The 19159-nt window shown below is 42.2% G+C and overlaps 1 pseudogene; it reads left to right on the top strand.

Annotated features, from left to right (window-relative positions):
* Positions 1 to 15460: 15460 nt before the first annotated feature.
* On the top strand, positions 15461 to 17791 carry LOC125114615 (heterogeneous nuclear ribonucleoprotein K-like; annotated as a pseudogene).
* Positions 17792 to 19159: the final 1368 nt, after the last annotated feature.

Consider the following 19159-nt stretch of genomic DNA (forward strand, 5'->3'; position numbering starts at 1 on the left):
AAGGCCATATGTGACAGACCGACAGCTAACATCATTCTCAATGGTGAAAAGCTGAAAAAATTCCTGCTAAGATCAGGAATAAGACAAGGATGTCTGCTATCATCACTGCTATTCAGCAAACACCTCCTGCAGCTCAGTATCAAAAACAAACAAAAAAAACAAAAAACAAAAAAACAACCCCATCGAAAAATGGGCAGAAGATCTAAACACATTTCTCCAAAGAAGACGTACAAACGGCCAAAAAACACATGAAAAGATGCTCAACATCACTAACTGTTAGAGAAATGCAAATCAAAACTACTTTGAGGTACCACCTTACACCAGCCAGAACGGCTATCAGCAAAAGCCTACAGGAATTCCCGTCATGGTAATGAATCCTACTAGGAACCATGAGGTTGTGGGTGTGATCCCTGGCCTCGCTCAGTCGGTTAAGGATCCGTCAGGTTAAGGATCCGTCATTGCCGTGAGCTGTGGTGTAGGTCGGAGACGTGGCTTATATTTGGCGTTGCTGTGGCTCTAGCGTAGGCCGTCAGCTATAGCTCTGATTAGAACCCTAACCTGGGAAGCTCCATATGCTTCAGGTGTGGCCCTAGAAAAAGACAGACCAAAAAAAAAAAAAAGTCTACAAACAATAAATCCCAGAAAGGGTATGGAGAAAAGGGAACCCTATTACATTGTTGGGTGGAATGAAAATTGGTGCAACCATTATGGAAAACAGTATGGAGATACCTCAAAAAACTAAAAATAGAATTACCATATGATCCAGCAATCCCACTCCTGGGCATCAATCTGGAGAAAACCATGACTCTAAAAGGTACATGTAACCCTGGTGTTCATTGCTGCACTGTATACAATAGCCAAGACATGGAAGAAACCTAAATGTCCATCAACAGAGGAGTGGACAAAGAAGATGTGCTATGTGTACACAACGGAATATTACTCAGCCATAAAAAAGAATAAAATAATGACATTTGCAGCAACATGGATGGAAATTATCAACCTAAGTGACACTAGTCAGACAGTGAGACTCAAATATCAATATGCTATCACTTATATGCAGAATCTTTAAAAAGGGTACAGATGGACTTGTTTGCAGAACAGAAACAGACTCACAGACTTCAAAAAAACTCAGATTCGGGGGGAGGGATGGGCTAGGGGTTTGTGACGGAAATGTTCTAAAATTAGGTTGTGATGATGGTTGTACAACTATAAATATAAAAAATTCATTGAATTAAAAAAATTTTTTTGTACTTCCTATTGTGGCTCAGCAATAACAGCCAAATAGGATCCATGAGGACGTGGATTTGGTCCCCGGCCTCACTCAGTGGGTTAAGATCTGGCGTTGCCGTGAGCTGTGTAGGTCACAGACGAAGCTCAGATCCCACCTTGCTATGGCTGTGGTGTAGACCGGCTGCTACAGTTACCATTCAACCCCTAGCCTGGGAACTTCCATATGCCATGGGTACAACCCTTAAAAAAAAAAAAAAAAATTTTAAAAAATTCTTTTTTTTTTTTTTTTAAGTATTTGCTGTATAGCACAGAGAACTGTACTTAATAATAAACTAAAAGAAATTTTAAAATAATCTTCACATAGAACCGAATCACTTTGCTGTATACCTGAAACACAATATTGTAAATCAACAACAGCACCAATGAAAAGAACTCTATTAAAACCCAGCAATTCTTGACAATAACAACAAGCTTTAAATAGCTGAGCTTACAGAAAAAGGGATTTAGAATTGTTTCCCCCCCTCATTTTTGACCTCCCTGCAGCATACAAAGTTCCCAAGTCAGCGATCATATCTGAGCCACAGTAGCCAACAGCAGTGCAGGATCCCTTAACCCACTGTGCCAGGCTGAGGGTAGAAACTGCGTCCTGGTGCTACAAAGATGCCACTGATCCACTGCACCACAGGAGGAGCTCCAAAAGAAGGAATTCTTTTTTTTGTTTTTTTGTTTTTTTTTTTTTTTTGTCTTTTTGCCTTTTCTAGGGCCGCTTCCGCGGCATATGGAGGTTCCCAGGCTAGGGGTCCAATCAGAGCTGTAGCCACCGGCCTACACCACAGCTCACAGCAACGCAGGATCCGAGCCACGCCTGCAACCTACACCACAGCACACGGCAACGCCGGATCCTTAACCTACTGAGCAAGGGCAGGGACCGAACCCGCAACCTCATGGTTCCTGGTCGGATTCGTTAACGTTCCGCGCCACGACAGGAACTCCAAGAGGGAATTCTTTAAGGACCAAAACCAAAGATCACTGGAGCCATTACTTTCCTAAGGTCATTTGCCAGTTGGCAAAAAATAACAGCCAATACTAGTCATTAATTTTTACTGACTCATTACTATATGCCAGACCCAAGTACTTCACAACAACTGTAAGGTGGGTACTATTATTATTAGTTCCATCTCTCACAGGAAGACAACTGAGCCGCAAAGAAACAAGTTAGAATCTTGGCTACTGACAGCTGCCAAGGGGACAGATACAAGGCCTTGAGCAAGACACGGAGTTAAAACTTAGGCTTCCCCAAATATAGTTGAGACATTGAAACGGCTTATGTCTTCAGTTAAAGCTCTGTCAAGGGGAAAAAATCCTAGCTGCCACAAAGAAATTTGTCTGTTACAGCCTTAGCTCCAGGTGGGAAGCGTCCTCCACAAGAATTTTAAACCACAATTGTGCCCTTCTGTGTCCTTAGACTTCAGATTTATGCTACCATCGAGGCTCAGGAAACTGAAACCAAGATATTAACTTAAAGTGGCCCTCAGCTGGTAGTGCCCTGGAGTGTCTGGCAAAGGCAAACACAGATGATGTTTTTTGTTTTTTTGTCTTTTTGCTATTCCCTGGGCCGCTCCTGCGGCATATGGAGGTTCCCAGGCTAGGGGTCTAATCGGAGCTGTAGCCACCGGCCTACGCCAGAGCCACAGCAACGCGGGATCCGAGCCGCGTCTGCAACCTACACCACAGCTCACGGTAACGCCGGATCCTTAACCCACTGAACAAGGGAAGGGACCGAACCCGCAACCTCATGGTTCCTAGTCGGATTCGTTAACCACTGCGCCACGACGGGAACTCCCAGATGATGTTTTGAGAGGAGTACATCCCTGACTGGGGGCCCTGAGGATTCCGGTTGATAAAGCCCACCCAGATATGAACTTACAATCCAAATGACAAAGCTCTGGGAAATAAGCCACAATACATAAGAGAATTACAAACCAAGTACTTAAGCTATTGGAAGTATTGGATGTAGAAAACAGAATGATTATGCTTTAGAGTACTTAGAAAAATAAAGTTAACAAAAGTCCAGCAAGGAATAAAAGTCATTGAAATATGACCAGGCAAATTTGAAAAGTAATCAACTCACATGAATGAAAAAAAAAGTCATTGAAAATAAAAATAAACAGCAGATTGAACACAAAGAAAAACTAAAACTTGTAAAAACTTACCCAATATGCATTACCTCATACAGCAGAAATAACACAAATGCAAAGGAAAATAATAAAAGATACTGAGACTTAGGATAGAGTGAAAAGGACTGAATCTATATAAAATTGAAACTCCAAAGATAAAAGGGTAGAAGAGAGGCAATATAACATAATAGCTGAAATTTTCTTTGATTTGATCATAGTTAGGAATCACCGAATTTAGGAAGCACCACAAATCATAAACAGGATAGGCAATTTACTGACACTGCAGAGTGGCAAAGAGGAGCTCCTAAATGTAACACAGCAAAAATTGCCCCCAAAAGAATAACATGTTGAAAGGGTGGGATCAAGATGGCAGAGTAGGAGCTCCCATTGTGGCACAGCAGAAACAAATCTGACTAGGAACCATGAAGTTGCGGGTTCAATCCCTGGCCTTGCTCAGTGGGTTAAGGATCCACTGTTGATGTGAGCTGTGGTGTAGGTCACAGATGCAGTACTGATCCCGCATTGCTGTGGTGTAGGCTGGCAGCTATAGCTCTGAGTCGACCCCCTAGCCTGGGAACTTCCATATGCCACTGGTGCAGCCCCAAAACAAACAAACAAAAAAAAGGTAAAAGAAAAGAATAAAATTCCCCAGAAGAAACAAACAATGAAACAGATCTCTGCAGTCTAACAGACACCTAGTTCAAAAAGGAGATAATGAAAATACTGAAGGAATTAAGAACAGGTATCAACCATAATGCAGATTACTTTAAAAAGGAACTAGGCAAGTTCCAGTTGTGGCTCAGCAGAAATGAACCTGACTAGAATCCATGAGGATGGGGTTCAATCCCTGGCCCTGCTTAGTGAGTTAATGATCTGGCATTGCCATGAACTCTGGTGTAGGTCACAGACATGGCTCTGATCTGGCATTGTGTTGCTGTAGCATAGACCAGCAGCTGTAGCTCCAATCCCAACTGGGAAACTTCCATAAGCCAATGCGGCCCTAAAAAGTGCACGTGCGTGCGTACACACACACACACACACACACACACACACACACACACACACACACACACACACACTAGAAAGTTTAACAAGGAGCCAAGAAAAATTAGAAAATTCATTTGCAGAGACAAAACCTGAGTTAAAGGCATTTAACAAAAGAATGAATAATGCAGAAGAATGAATAAGTGACTTGGAAGACAGAATTATGGAAATCACCCCATCAGGACAGCCGACAGGAAACAAACCAAAAATGAAAGCAATATCATAAAGTGTGCCAATCTAAGCATATTAGAGATTCCAGAAGGAGAAGAAAAAAAGAATTGAAAATACATTTGAAAACATTATGGCTGAAAACTTTCCAAATCTAAAGAAAGAAGCAAATACCCAAATACAGGAAGCACATAGGGCCCGAAGCAAGTTGAACCCAAACAGACTTACGCCAAGACATATTACAGTAAAAATGGCAAGAGTTAAAGACAGGAGAGGATTCTAAATGTAGCAAGAGAAAAACAGTTAATTATAAGCAACCCCCAGAAGGCTCTCAGCAGATTTCTCTACAGAAATGATACAGGAAATATATAAATTCAAAGTTCTACAAGGGGAAAATCTGCAATGTAGAATACCCAGCAAGATTATTATTTAAAATGATAGAAGTAGAAATAAGAATTTATCAAACAAAAACTAAAAAAATACAGCACTACTAAACTCATTCTAAAATAATGAAAGGTCTCCTCCAATTTTTCTTTTCTTTTTTAGGGCCGCGCCTGCAGCATAAGCAAGTTCCCAGGCTAGGGGTCAAAACAGAGCTGCAGCTGCTGGCCTACCCCACAGCCACAGCCGATCCACAATGTGTCTGTAACCTACCCCACAGCTCATGGCAATGCGGATCCTGAACCCACTGAGCGGGCCCAGAGACTTTTCATGGGTACTAGTTGAAGTCTTTACTGGTGAGCCATAACCGGAACTCTTGAACCGTCTCCTCTAAATAGAAAAGAGGTAAGAAGATATAGGATGGAGGAAATCACAAATGAAAAGTAATCAGTTGGGAGTTCCTGTCATGGCACAGCAGGAACAAATCCGATTAGTATCCATGAGGACACGGGTTCAATCCCTGGCCTCACTCATTAGGTTAAGGATCTGGCGGTGCCATGAGCTGTGGTGTAGTTGGCAGATTCGGCTTGGATCTGATGTTGCTGTGGCTGTGACGTACGCTGGCAGCTGCAGCTCCAATTTGATCCCTAGCCTGGGAACCTCCATATGCCACGTGTGTGGCCCTAAAAAAAAAGGCAAAAAAAATTTAAAAAAGAAAATAATCACTTAAATAAGCCAGTACGCAGATCAGAAAAAAATAAGCACCTATTTGTGAAAGCAGTGATAAACACGAGGAACAGCGAAAGCATAAACATGAAGATGTAAAGGACATCAAAATCATAAAATGTGGAGATGGGCAGAGCTCCCGCTGTGGCACAGTGGTTAAGAACCTGGCATTGCCACAGCTGTGTGGTGTAGGTCACAGAAGCAGCTCAGATTCAATCCCTGGCCTGGGAAATTCCATATGCCACAAGTGTGGCAAAAAAAAAAAAAAAATTTTGAGGAAGGATAGTAAAGAAATCTAGATTTTTTTTTTTTAGAATGTATTTGAGCCTATATGACTATCATTCTAAAGAAAGCAGCTATAGGAAAGTGTTAACATACTTGAAAAAGAGTGCACAAATAATACATTCACAAAAACCAAAAAGAAGAGGATACAGCATAAAACAAAAGGAAATCATCCAACTAAAAAAAGAAAAAGGAACTGGAAAACAAGTTTTAAAATGGCAATAAATACATATCTATCAATGATTACCTTAAATGTCAGTGGACTAAATGCTCCAATCAAAAGACATAGTGGCAGACTGGATTTAAAAAAAAAAAAAAGAAAAAAGCAAGAGCCTACAACATGCTGCTACCTCTAAGAGGCCCACCTTAGGGCAAAGGACACAAATAAATTGAAAGTGAGGGGATGGAAAAAGCTATTTCATGTGAATGGAGATGACAGGAAAGCAGGAGTCAAAATGTTCATATCAGACAAAATAGACTTTAAAAGAGAGGCCAAAGGAGTTCCCATCGTGGCTCAGTGGTTAAAGAATCCGACTAGGAACATGAGGTTGTAGGTTTGATTCCTGGCCTCACTCAGTGGTTAAGGATCTGGCATTGGCGTGAGCTATGGTGTAGGTCGCAGATGGGGCTCGGATCCCACTTGCTGTGGCTCTGGCGTAGGCCGGCAGCTGCCGTTCTGATTAGACCCCTAGCCTGGAAACCTCCATATCCCGCAGGTGCGGCCCTTAAAAAAAATTTTTTTTTAAATAAAAATAAAACAGAGGCCATAAAGAAATATAAAGAACACTATTTAATGATAAAAGGATCAATTCAAGAAGAGGATGTTACACTCACCAATGTATATGCCAATGTATAAAGGAGTACCCAAATGCATAGAACAATACTAACAGACCAAAAAGGAGAAATTGATAGGAATAAAATAATAATAAGAGACTAACACCCTACCTACATCAATGGACAGATCTTCTAGACAGAAAATGAATAAAGCAACAGAGAGCCTAAATGACACAATAGGAGTTACATTTAATTGATATTTTCAGGATATTACATCAAAAAAAATCCAGAATATACATTCTTTTCGGGTGCACACTGAGCATGTTCTAGGATTGACAACATACTGGGGCACAAAACTAATCGCAACAAATTTAAGAGTATAGAAATTATTTCAAGCATCTTTGATCACAATGGCATGAAACTAGAAATCAACCACAGAAAGAGAAACAGGAAAAAAATGATTGCATGCAGATAAAGCATACTCCTTAAAAAACCAATGGGTCAATGAGGAAATCAAAAAGGAAATTTAAAAAATACTTTGAGGGATTCCCATTGTGGCTCAGCAGTAATGAACCTGACCAGGATCCGTGTGGGTTCAATCCCTGGCCTCACTCAGTAGGTTGAGGATCCAGCATTGCCGTGAGCTGTGATGTAGGTTGAAGACATGGTTCAGATCCTGTGTGGCTGTGGCTGTGGCATAGGTTTGCAGCCATAGCTCTAATTGTACCCCAGCTTGGGAACTTCCATATGCCACGGTTGTGGCTCTAGAGAGCAAAATTAAAAATAAAAAGTACTGGAGTTCCCGTCGTGGTGCAGTGGTTAACGAATCCGACTAGGAACCATGAGGTTGCGGGTTCGGTCCCTGCCCTTGCTCAGTGGGTTAACGATCCGGCGTTGCCGTGAGCTGTGGTGTAGGTTGCAGACTCGGCTCGGATCCTGCGTTGCTGTGGCTCTGGCGTAGGCCGGTGGCTACAGCTCTGATTCAACCCCTAGCCTGGGAACCTCCATATGCCGCGGGAGCGGCCCAAGAAATAGCAACAACAACAACAACAACAACAACAACAACAGACAAAAGACAAAAAAATTAAAAAAAAAGTACTTTGAGACAGGAGTTCCCATCGTGGCGCAGCGCGAACAAATCCGACTAGGAACCATGAGGTTGCGGGTTCAATCCCTGGCCTCGCTCAGGGGTTGAGCTGGGGTGTAGGTTGCAGACACAGCTTGGATCTGGCATTGCTGTGGCTGTGGTGTAGGCCGGCAGCAACAGCTCTGATTAGACCCCTAGCCTGGGAACCTCCCTTTGCCACGTGGGTGCGGCCCTAAAAAGCCAAAAAAAAAAAAAGTACTTTGAGACAAATGACAATGAAAACACAACCATACAAAATATATGGGTTGCAACAAAAGCCATCTTAAGAGGGAAGTTTAGGGTGATACAGGACTTCCTCAAAAAAACAAGAAAATTCTCAAATCAACAAACTAAGCCACCACCTTAAAAAAAAAAGAAAATCAAAAAGAACAAACAAAACTTAAAATCGGCAGAAGGAAGCAAGTTATAAAGATTATAGAGGAAATAGAGATTTTAAAAAACAAAAAAAAAACCAATAGAACCAAGATCTGTTTTTGTTTTTTTGTTTGTTCAGAGAAAACAAAAATTGACAGACTTCTGGCCAGCCTCACTAAGAAGAGAAGAGGGAGTTTCCATTGTGGCTCAGTGACAAGGAATCCAAATAGTATCCTTGAGGACACAAGTTCAATCCCTGGCCTCTCTCAGTGGGTTAAGGATCTGGCATTGCCATGAACTATGGTGTAGGCCTCAGACATGGCTCAGATCCTGTGTTGCTATGGCTGTGGCAAAGGCCAGCAGCTGCTGCTCCAAGTTGACCCCTACCCTGGCCACTTCCATGTGCTGTGGGTGCAAACCTAAAAAGAAATGAAAGAGGGGAGTTCCCGTCGTGGCGCAGTGGTTAACGAATCTGACTAGGAACCATGAGGATGCGGGTTTGATCCCTGCCCTTGCTCAGTGGGTTAACGATCCAGCCTTGCCGTGAGCTGTGGTGTAGGCTGCAGACTCGGCTCGGATCCCGAGTTGCTGTGGCTCTGGCGTAGGCCAGTGGCTATAGCTCCGATTCAACCCCTAGCCTGGGAACCTCCATGTGCTGCGGGAGCGGCCCAAGAAATAGCAACAACAACAACAACAAAAAAAAAAAGAATGAAGAGGAGAAAAATAACCAATACTGCAGAAATACAAAAAAAGAAGAGAACCATGAACAATTAGAAGAAGTGGACAAGTTTTTAGAAACATACAGCCGATCAAAACTGAATCAAGAAAGAAATGGATAATTTGGACAGACTGAGCATTAGAAATGAAATAAAATTTGCAATTTTTTTCTTTTTTTTTTGTCTTTTTGCCTTTTCTAGGGCCATACCCACGGCATATGGAGGTTCCCAGGCTAGGGGTCTAATTGGCGCTCTAGCCACCGGCCTACGCCACAGCAACACAGGATCCAAGCCGCGTCTGCAACCTACACCACAGCTCACAGCAATGCCAGATCCCTAACCCACTGAGCAAGGCCAGTGATCAAACCCGCAACCTTGTGGTTCCTAGTCGGATTTATTAACCACTGAGCCACGACGGGAACTCCTAAAATTTGCAATTTTAAAAACTACCTATGTGCAAACCAGCTATAATGAAAAAAAAAAAATCATTGTGTAAAAAAATAAAAACTACCTACAAACAAAAGTCTACCAAATGTACAAAGATCTTACACTAATCCTTCTTAAACTCTTCCAAAAGATTAGAGGAGGGAATACTCCCAAAGTCATTCTATGAAGACATCATTACCCTGAGAACAAAACCAGACAAAATACACTACCAAAAAGAAGAAATCCCAAGCCAATGTCGTTGTTGAATACAGATGCACAAGTCCTCAACATAATACTAACAACATATAAAAAAATTACACACCACTAATTTGGATTCATCCCAGGATCATAAGGATGGTTAAACACACAGACATCAATGTGATGTGCCACTTCTTGTCAAAAAAACACAAAATCCATATGACCATCTCAATAGATGCAGAAAAAGCATCTGACAAAGTTCAACATCCATTCATGACAAAAACTCTTACCCAAGTCAGTATAGAGGGAACATATCTCATCATAATAAAAGCTATTTATAACAAACCCACAGCCAACATAATACCCAGTTGTGAAAAGCTAAAATCTGGAACAAGACAAGGATGCCCACTTTTACCACTTATATTCAATATAATACTGGAAGTCCTAACCACAGCTATCAGACAAGAAAAAGAAATAAAAGGTATCTAAATTGGAAGGGAAAAGGTACAATTGTCATTATATACAGATGACATAATACTATATACAGAGAGTCCTAAACTCCACACAAAAACTACTAGAATTGATGCATGAATTCAGCAAGGGACCAGGATACAAGATTAACATACAGAAATCAGTTGCATTTCTGCATACTAACAATGAAATATCGGAAAGTTTTTTAAAGTCCCTTTTAAAATTACATTTTATAAAATAGAATACTTAGGAATAAACCTGACCAAGAAGGTGAAATACTTATATCCTGAGAACTATGAAACACTGATAAAGGAAAATGATATTTTTAAGAAATGGAGGAGTTCCCTCTTGTGGCTATGTGTTTCTGCTATGTGATTAAGAACCCAACATAGTGTCTGTGAGGATGCAGGTTTGATCCCTGGCCTCACTCAGTGGATTAAGGGTCCAGCATTGCTGCAATTGCAGCACAGATTGCAGATGCAATTTAGATGTGGTGTTGCCAGGGCTATGGTATAGGCCTGCAGCTGCAGCTCTGATTTGACCCCATATGCTGCAGGTGTGGCTGTAAAAAGGAAAAAAAAAAAAGAAAAACAAAAATTGCTCTTAGATTGGAAGAATTAATATAGATGAAATGGCCAAACTACCCAGAACAATATGCAGATTTAATATGAGCCCTCTCAAATTACCCATGACATTTTTCACAGAATACAAATAAACCAAAAATTTATATGGGACCATAAGAGACCCAGAATTACTAAAGCAATCCTGAGGAAGAGGAACAAAGCTGGAGGTATAATCCACTCAGACTTCAGACAATATTACAAAGCTACAGTAATTTAAAAAATAAAAACTGTGTTATTGGCACAAAAACAGGCAGATGGATCAGTGGAACAGAACAGAGACCCCAGAAATAAACCCACACGCCTATGGTCAATTAATCTTCAACAAAGGGGGCAAGAGTACACAATAGAGGGAGTTCTCTTGGTGGCTCAGCAGTTAAGGAACCCAACTAGTATCCATGAGGACGCAGGTTCGATCCCTGGCCTCGCTCAGTGGGTTAATGATCTGGCGTTGCTGTGAGCTGTGGTATAGGTCGAAGATGTGACTCAGATCTGGTGTTGCTGTGGCTGTGGGGTGGGCCGCAAGCCAGCGGCTGTAGCTCTGATTCGACCCCTAGCCTGGGAACCTCCATATGCCGAGGGATCAGCCCAAGAAATGGCAAAAAGACAAAAAAAAAAAAAAAAAAACCTCCTAGAAAAGAACACAGGCAAAACATTCTCTGACATAAATCATACCGATGTTTTCTTTTTTTTTTGTTTTCTTTTTTTTGTCTTTTTGCTATTTCTTGGGCCGCTCCTGTGGCATGTGGAGGTTCCCAGGCTAGGGGTCGAATTGGAGCTGTAGCCCCCGGCCTACGCCAGAGCCACAGCAACGCGGGATCCAAGCCACGTCTGCAACCTACACCACAGCTCACGGCAACGCCAGATCGTTAACCCACTGAGCAAGGGCAGGGACCGAACCCGCAACCTCATGGTTCCTAATCAGATTTGTTAACCACTGCGCCACGACGGGAACTCCCATACTGATGTTTTCTTAGGTCAGTCTCTCAAGCAATAGAAATAAAAGCAAAAATAAACAAATGGGAACCCAATCCCACTTAGAAGCTTTTACTCAGCAAAGGAAACCATAAACAAAATGAAAAGACAACATACAGCCTGGGAGAAAATATTTACAAATGATGCAACTGACCAGGACTTAATTTCTAAAATACACAAACAGTTCATACAACCACCAACAACAAAACACCTCAATCAAAAAAATGCACAAGGAGGGAGTTCCTGCTATGGCTCAACAGGATCAGCAGCATCTCTAGAGCACTGGAAAGCAACTTTGATCCCCAGCCTGGCACAATGGGTTAAAGATCTGGTGTTGTCCCAGCTGTGATTTAGCTCATAACTGCAGCTCAGATCTGATCCCTGGCCAGGGAACTCCCTATGCCACCGGGTGGCCAAAAAGAAAAAAAAAAAAAATGCACAAGGAGTTCCCACTGCGGTGCAGCAGGTTAAGAATCTGACTGCAGCAGCTTGGGTCACTGTGGAGGCATGAGTTCAATCCCTGGCCTGGCAGAGTGAGTTGAACGATAAGGTGTTGCCACGGCTGTGGTATAGGTTGCAGCTGTGGTTCAGATTCAGTCTCTGGCCCAAAAACTTCCATATGCCATGGGTGAAGCCATTCAAAAAAAAAAAAAATAGAGGAAAGAAAAATGGGCAGAAGCTCTAAATAACCATTTCTCCAAAGTAGACATACTGCTGGCCAATAGGCACATGAATAGATGTTCAACATTGCTAATTATTAGAGAAAGGCAAATTAAAACTACAGTGAGGTAGCACCTCACATCAGACAGAATGGCTGTCACTAGAAAGTCTATAAACATAAATGTTGGAGAGGATGTAGAGAAAAGGGAACTCTCCTACACTGTTGGTGGGAGTATAAGCTGATGCAGCCACTGCAGAAAACAGTATGAAGTTCCTCAAAAAACTACAAATATAGTTGCCATATGATCCAGCAATCCCATTCCTAGGCATATGCCCAGACAAAGCTATAATTCAAAAATATACATCCACACCAATATTCATTGCAGCACTATTCACAATAGCCAAGACGTGGAACCGAAATGTCCGTCAGCAAATGAATGGATAAAGATGTAGTGTGTACACACACACACACGATGGAATATTATTCAGCCTTTTAAAATATAACACCATTCACAGCTGCTTGGATGGACCTAGAGATGATCATACTGAGTGAAGCCAGAAGGAGAAAGACACCCCGCAAGGGCAGATACTGCTTTTGCGTGGAGTAGGCCAAGCCTGGAAGCCATGCCGCCCTTCCAACCCAAAGCGAAACATCAGCATCTGAAGGGCCCGCAGGAGGACTTTGACCACTGAGCCAACCATCCCTCTTGGGAACAGATATTTAGCTCTGCGGAATTCAGTGGTATTTGTGACAAAATGGGAAGAAGAGAGATAAGGATTAAGGCCAAGTTGGTGGGTTAGCTCAAGCGAGAAAGAGAACTTTTCCCAGGGGAAGGCCTGGGGCTCGGTCAGAATCCGCAGTCCTCACACAGCTGTCCCTCACGGAGACCTCTTGCTGCAGACTTTGCTGGGCCTCTTGCTTCAAGCCAAGGCAGCTCTTTGGAGTTTCTGTAAAGCCACTCATGACCAATTCAGTGGTGGAAAGCACCACACAAATTGTGGGAACAAGGGGTAGACTTACAGCAGGGCTGTATTAGGGGTGTGTTATGAAGAACCTCTCTCTGTGCAATCAACGTTTAAGTATATAATGTGAGAGAGATGGACACTGATCCTTGTAACACAACCTGTTACTCTCCCTCTAAATTATACACGTTGAGGAAGTTGTATCTCATTTTCCATGTTGGGGATCAGGGCTCCAGGTTCAGAGACCACTCTGGCTTTGGCATCAGCTGGAGCGGTTGCTTTTCAGCAGGCCTGCTGGTTCCGCAACACAAGCGAGGCAAGGCAATTCTGAAAGCTTCTTAAAACACACGTGGACCCAAACCAAAGAACAGATCCTTAGGTGAAAGGTGCTATATAATTGTCAAGTATTAAGCATATCAGATGTCAGTCACAACAAGAACAGAGTGTCTATATTCCCAGGAAAAGAAATTTTCCATGAGAGAAATACAAATAATAGGTGATGGGCAGATACTTTCCTTAAGAAAAAAGAAATCTAAAAACTCTTGTGGTACAGATGGTAATTGAGCTTGTCGGTTACCACAGGAGAATTTCTATATAGGACGGAGAAGTATATAGTATGGTATTCCTGGTTAAGCAGGCATTGCTCTGGCCTGGCGCAGCTATTTTAAGCCATCTCAGATTCTGCCTGAAGGGTTTTTATTTTTATTTTTGGTGGAAGACATTGCCTTTACCAATCTGAGAAGATCTGCCCTAGGGAGAATCTGAGACATCTTGCCTTCTTTCCTTCTCCTAGCTCCCTCTCCATCTTATTTCGTATATATTTTTCCTTTTGGGGAGTTGTTATGCCACACTTGCTGGTATTTATGTAAAAGGATTATTACGAAGTACATTTCTTTAGGTTCATTCTGGTGAAGGGGATGTTGAGGGTGGGCCACCAAATTGTCTGGGCTGAGGATAACACAGTTGGCAAGCAAACGCCATGGAATGATGAACTTTTCAGTTATGACTGAATGATCACATGAGTATAGAAAGCTGTTTCTGAGTGCTGAAACAGACTTACATATCAGAGAGATCCAAAAGAGATTCTAGCATTATGTTAAAAAGTCAAACTATGACTGGAGTGAACCATGTATTCCCCTGTCTTTTACTTTGTTTCTGTGACATTTATGTTTCATGTAATTTGCATCACGCGGGTTCTTCTAGTACGGTATTTGGCTGCTTCTTTAATAGGTTGATATTTCATATACTATAATTGTAAATATTTTGATACAAATGTTTATAACTTTATGCATATAAAAACAGATTCTGATTCAAAAAAAAGCAGAAGGAGAAAGACAAAATACCATGTGATATCACTTATATGTGGAATCTAAAATATGACACAAAGGAACCTACCTACAAAAGAAAAATAGGAGTTCCCGTCGTGGTGCAGCAAAAACGAATCCGACTAGGAACCATGAGGTTGTAGGTTTGATCCCTGGCCTCATTCAGTGAGTTAAGAATCCAGAATTGCCATGAGCTGTGGTGTAGGTTGCAGCTGAAGCTTGGATCCCAAGTTGCTGTATGCTGTGGCATAGGCCAGCAGCCGAAGCTCCAATTGGACCCCTAGCCTGGGAACCTCCATATTCTGCAAGTGCAGCCCTAAAAAGCAAAAAAAAAAAAAAAAAAGACAGAAAAAAGCAAAGAAAAAGAAAAATAGACTTACAGACATAGAAAACAGACTCGTGGTTACCAGGGGGCAGGGGGAGCAGGGGAGGGTTGGGATTCACATATGCAAGCACTGTATACAGGATGCGTAAACACAAAGGTCCTACTGCATAGCACAGGAAACTATATTCAATATCCTGTAATAAAGGAAAAGAATATACATATAACTGAATCACTTTCCTGTACACCAGAAACTAACACAGCACTGTAAATCAGCTACACATAAGTTGGAAGGGAGGAGGGAGGAAGAAAAAGGAATCCAGGATTTTCTTCTGTGGCATAGCACGTTGGGGATCTGGCATTGTCTCTATGGCGATGCAGGTTTGATCCCCAGCCACAGTTATAGCGGATCAGATTCCACTCCTGGCCCAGGAACTTCCATGTGCCATGGGTGTGGCCAAAAATAAAAACAAATAAAAAGAATCCAATGGCAGAGGAAAAAGTAAAACTGTCACTGTTTGTAGATGACATGATTCTCTGTAGAGAAAATCCTGTAGACAACCTGCCCACAACCAAATAGAAACTATCTGAAAATTCAATTAAGTTGCAGGATTAAAAAAAAGCTACAGAAATCAGCTGCATTTCCATATACCCACAACAAACTACCAAAATGAGACGTCAAGAAAACCCCATTGACAGTGACAGTAACAGTAACAAAAATACAATACCTATGGACAACGGCTAACCCAGGAGGTAAAAGATCTGTACCTGGAAAACTAGAAGACGCTGATCAAAGAAACTGAGAGGACACAAACAAATGGAAGGATGTGCCATACTCATGGATTTGAAGAATCCGCAGTGTTCAAGGGATTCCACACTCCAAGGCCATCGAGAGATTTGACGCCGTTCTTATCAAAATACCAGTGGGATTATTTGGAGAAAGAGCAGAGAATTCAAAAAGAGGTACAGGGGCCCTCCGGGGCGAAAGCGCTGCAGACGCCACCACCCTCTGCTGCTTCGCTGCCCCGACCTCCGAGTCTTGCCTACAATTTGTGACCTCGAGGCTACTGCAGCACCAGAGTGTCAGTTGGTCCCGCCCAGAACACCTCAGTTCTGCTCTGCAAGGATAAATAACTGACGGCTGTGTCCATTTAACATAAGAAAATGGAAACTGAACAACCAGAGGAAACCTTTCCCAACACTGAAACCCATGGTGAATTTGATAAACGCCCTGATGAAAATATGGAAGCGGAACAAGCTTTTAAAAGATCTAGAAACACTGATGAGATGGTTGAATTACGCATCCTGCTTCAGAGCAGGCAGGCCGGCGCAGTGATATTAAGGCTCTCCGTACAGACCACAAGGCCAGTGTTTCAGTCCCAGACAGCAGTGGCCCCCGAGCGCATATGGAGTATCAGTCAGTGCTGATACTGAAACAATTGGAGAAATTCTGAAGAAAATCATCCCTACCTTAGGAGAGGCCCTGCAGGTGCTGTCGCCCACTGCAACCAGCCAGCCCCCGCCCGAATCGGGTGCTGTGGAATGCTTCAATTACCAGCACAATAAAGGAAGCAATTCTGACTGCGAGTTGAGATTGTTGATTCATCAGAGTCTAGCAGGAGGAATTATTGGGGTCAAAGCTGCTAAAATCAAAGAACTTGGAGAGAACACTCAGACAACAGTCCAGCTTTTCCAGGACTGTTGTCCTCAGTCCACTGACAGAGTTGTTCTCGTTGGAGGAAAACGTGATAGTTTGCAGAGCGTACAGAGAACATCCTTGATCTCATATCAGAGTCGCCCATCAAAGGACGCACTCAGTCTTATGATCTCAATTTTTACGATGAAACCTATGATTATGGTGGCTTTACAATGATGTTTGATGGTCGCCGAGGATGTCCTGTGGGATTTCCCATGCGGGGAAGAGGTGTTCTGATGCGGGGAAGAGGTGGTTCTGACTGAATGCCTCCTGGTCAAGGAGGGCAGCCCTGGCCCTGGCCCTGGCCCTGGCCCTGGCGCTAACGCTAACGCTAACCCGAAGAGATGATGATGATGTGAGCCCCCGCTGAGGACCTCCTCCCCCTCCTCCTGGTTGAGGCAGCCGGGGTGGTAGCAGAGCTCGGAATCTTCCTCTTTCACCACCACCACCACCTAGAGGAGGAGATCTAGTGGCTTACGACAGAAGAGGAAGACCTGGAGACCACGAGGATGGCATGGCTGGTTTCGGTGCTGAGGAAACCTGGGACTCCGCAGTAGATACACGGACGCCCGTCAGCGTTGGCACCCATGGCTTATGAACCACCGGTGGCTCTGGATGGATTATTCCTATGCAGGGGCTGCCCTCCCGGGCTCACATGGTGATTTTGGCGGACCTCTTATTACCACACAAGTAACTATTCCCAAAGATTTGGCTGGATCTAATATTCACAAAGGTGAAATTAAATTAAAGCAGATTACACAAATCTGTTATAAATCAGGAGCTTCGATCAAAATTGACGAGCCTTTAGAAGGGTCCAAAGATCGGATCATTACCATTCCAGGAACACAGCACCAGATACAGAATGCGCAGTATTTGCTGCAGAACAGCATGAAGCAGTACTCTGGAAAGTTTTGCTAAGACTAGTGAGGAACTGAAGGAGTCCTGCATCTTTTTTGTCTTTTTATCTGCTTCTCTTTAAAAAGCCAACAGTCCTCTGCTTCATAGGTGTTCTGCATTTGAGGTGTGGTGACATCTTTGCTCTTCACCCGATGTAATGTTTTAGTTCTTACAAACAGGGTTGGCGGTGGGGGAGGGCGTGCATAAACTAACACTGAAATTTTGAAACAGCAGCAGAATGAGTGAATTTTAATTTTTGTTCATTATTGGTGGTTTTAAAAAAATTCCCTGCATGTAATTATTGTGAACACTTTGCTTTGTGGTCACTATAACATTGGGCGTGGGCGGCAGAGTGGGGGTGGGGGCGAACAGGGAAAAAAAGTAGCAATAGTCCATATGTCCCTGGGTGGAGAATGTAATGTTCTCTTGTAAGAAACCTTTTATGATTTTTAAAATAAATTTAGTGAACCTATTTTTTGGTGGTCATTTCAGAGCAGGGTGCAGAATGTAATGTTCTTTTTGTAAGAAACATTTTATGATTTTTAAAATAAGTTTAGTGAACCTATTTTTGGTGGTCATTTTTCAGATGGTTGAATTCCCCCCAACTTGCCCCCAAACTAAACACTAAGTTTAATTTTAAGTCCTCTGTTGAATATAAATAAATACATCTCCTCTAGGACATATGCAAAATATCTTGACACATTTAGTTCCGGTCATCTCTTAATGGTTTGAATGTCCATTGCTTGGTAGAAAACTCCACCGTACATTCATCCTTACTAAGAGGGGGATTTCTGTTTGTTTTTGCAAATGCTTGCCCCTACTTTGCAACAATTTTGTTAGTAATTATGAAGAAAAGCCAAAGTAGGGAGCAATACAGCAGATGGAGTAGCGGTTTAAGTATATACCAGAAGCCTAATGGCAGCAACTTTATTAATCAGAATGTTTGGTTATGGAAGTGACTGATGCTAAATAACTTCTGATTATTTTTCAGTAGATAATTTCTCACCTTTAAACTTAAACTGTCAGCTTGGTAGTGTCTATCACTTAAATTTTGTAAATATACATATTCTTGTTTTTCCACTGTATGCAAATGGAAAGAAAAAGATGTACCATTTCTCTGTCATATGTTGGATTATGTAGGAAATGTTTGTGAACAATTCAAAAAACATGAAAAAAGTTCCTGTGGCTGTTTTGTGTAGTATCTTGGCATTTGTATTGATAGTTAAAAGTTGACTTCCAAAGAAGTAAAACTCCCATAATGTTAGACTTGATGTGTGCCCAATCTGAACGAGGGTTGATTGACACCTGTTAAAACGTTCCTCTTGTTCTGACGTCAACCTCATGAATATTTTCTCAGGTCAGTCTCCCAAAGCAACAGAAATAAGAGCAAAAATAAACCAATGGGACCTAATCAAACTGACAATCTTTTGCACAGCAAAGGAAACCAAAAAGAAAACAAAAAGACAACTTACAGAATGGAAGAAAATAGTTTCAAATGATGCAATTGACAAGGGCTTAATCTCTAGAATATACAAGCAACTTATACAACTCAACAGCAAAAAAGCCAACAACCCAATGGAAAAATGGGCAAATGACCTGAAAAGACC

Source organism: Phacochoerus africanus, chromosome 14 (assembly GCF_016906955.1).
Source record: "Phacochoerus africanus isolate WHEZ1 chromosome 14, ROS_Pafr_v1, whole genome shotgun sequence".
Taxonomy (NCBI): Eukaryota; Metazoa; Chordata; class Mammalia; order Artiodactyla; family Suidae; genus Phacochoerus; species Phacochoerus africanus.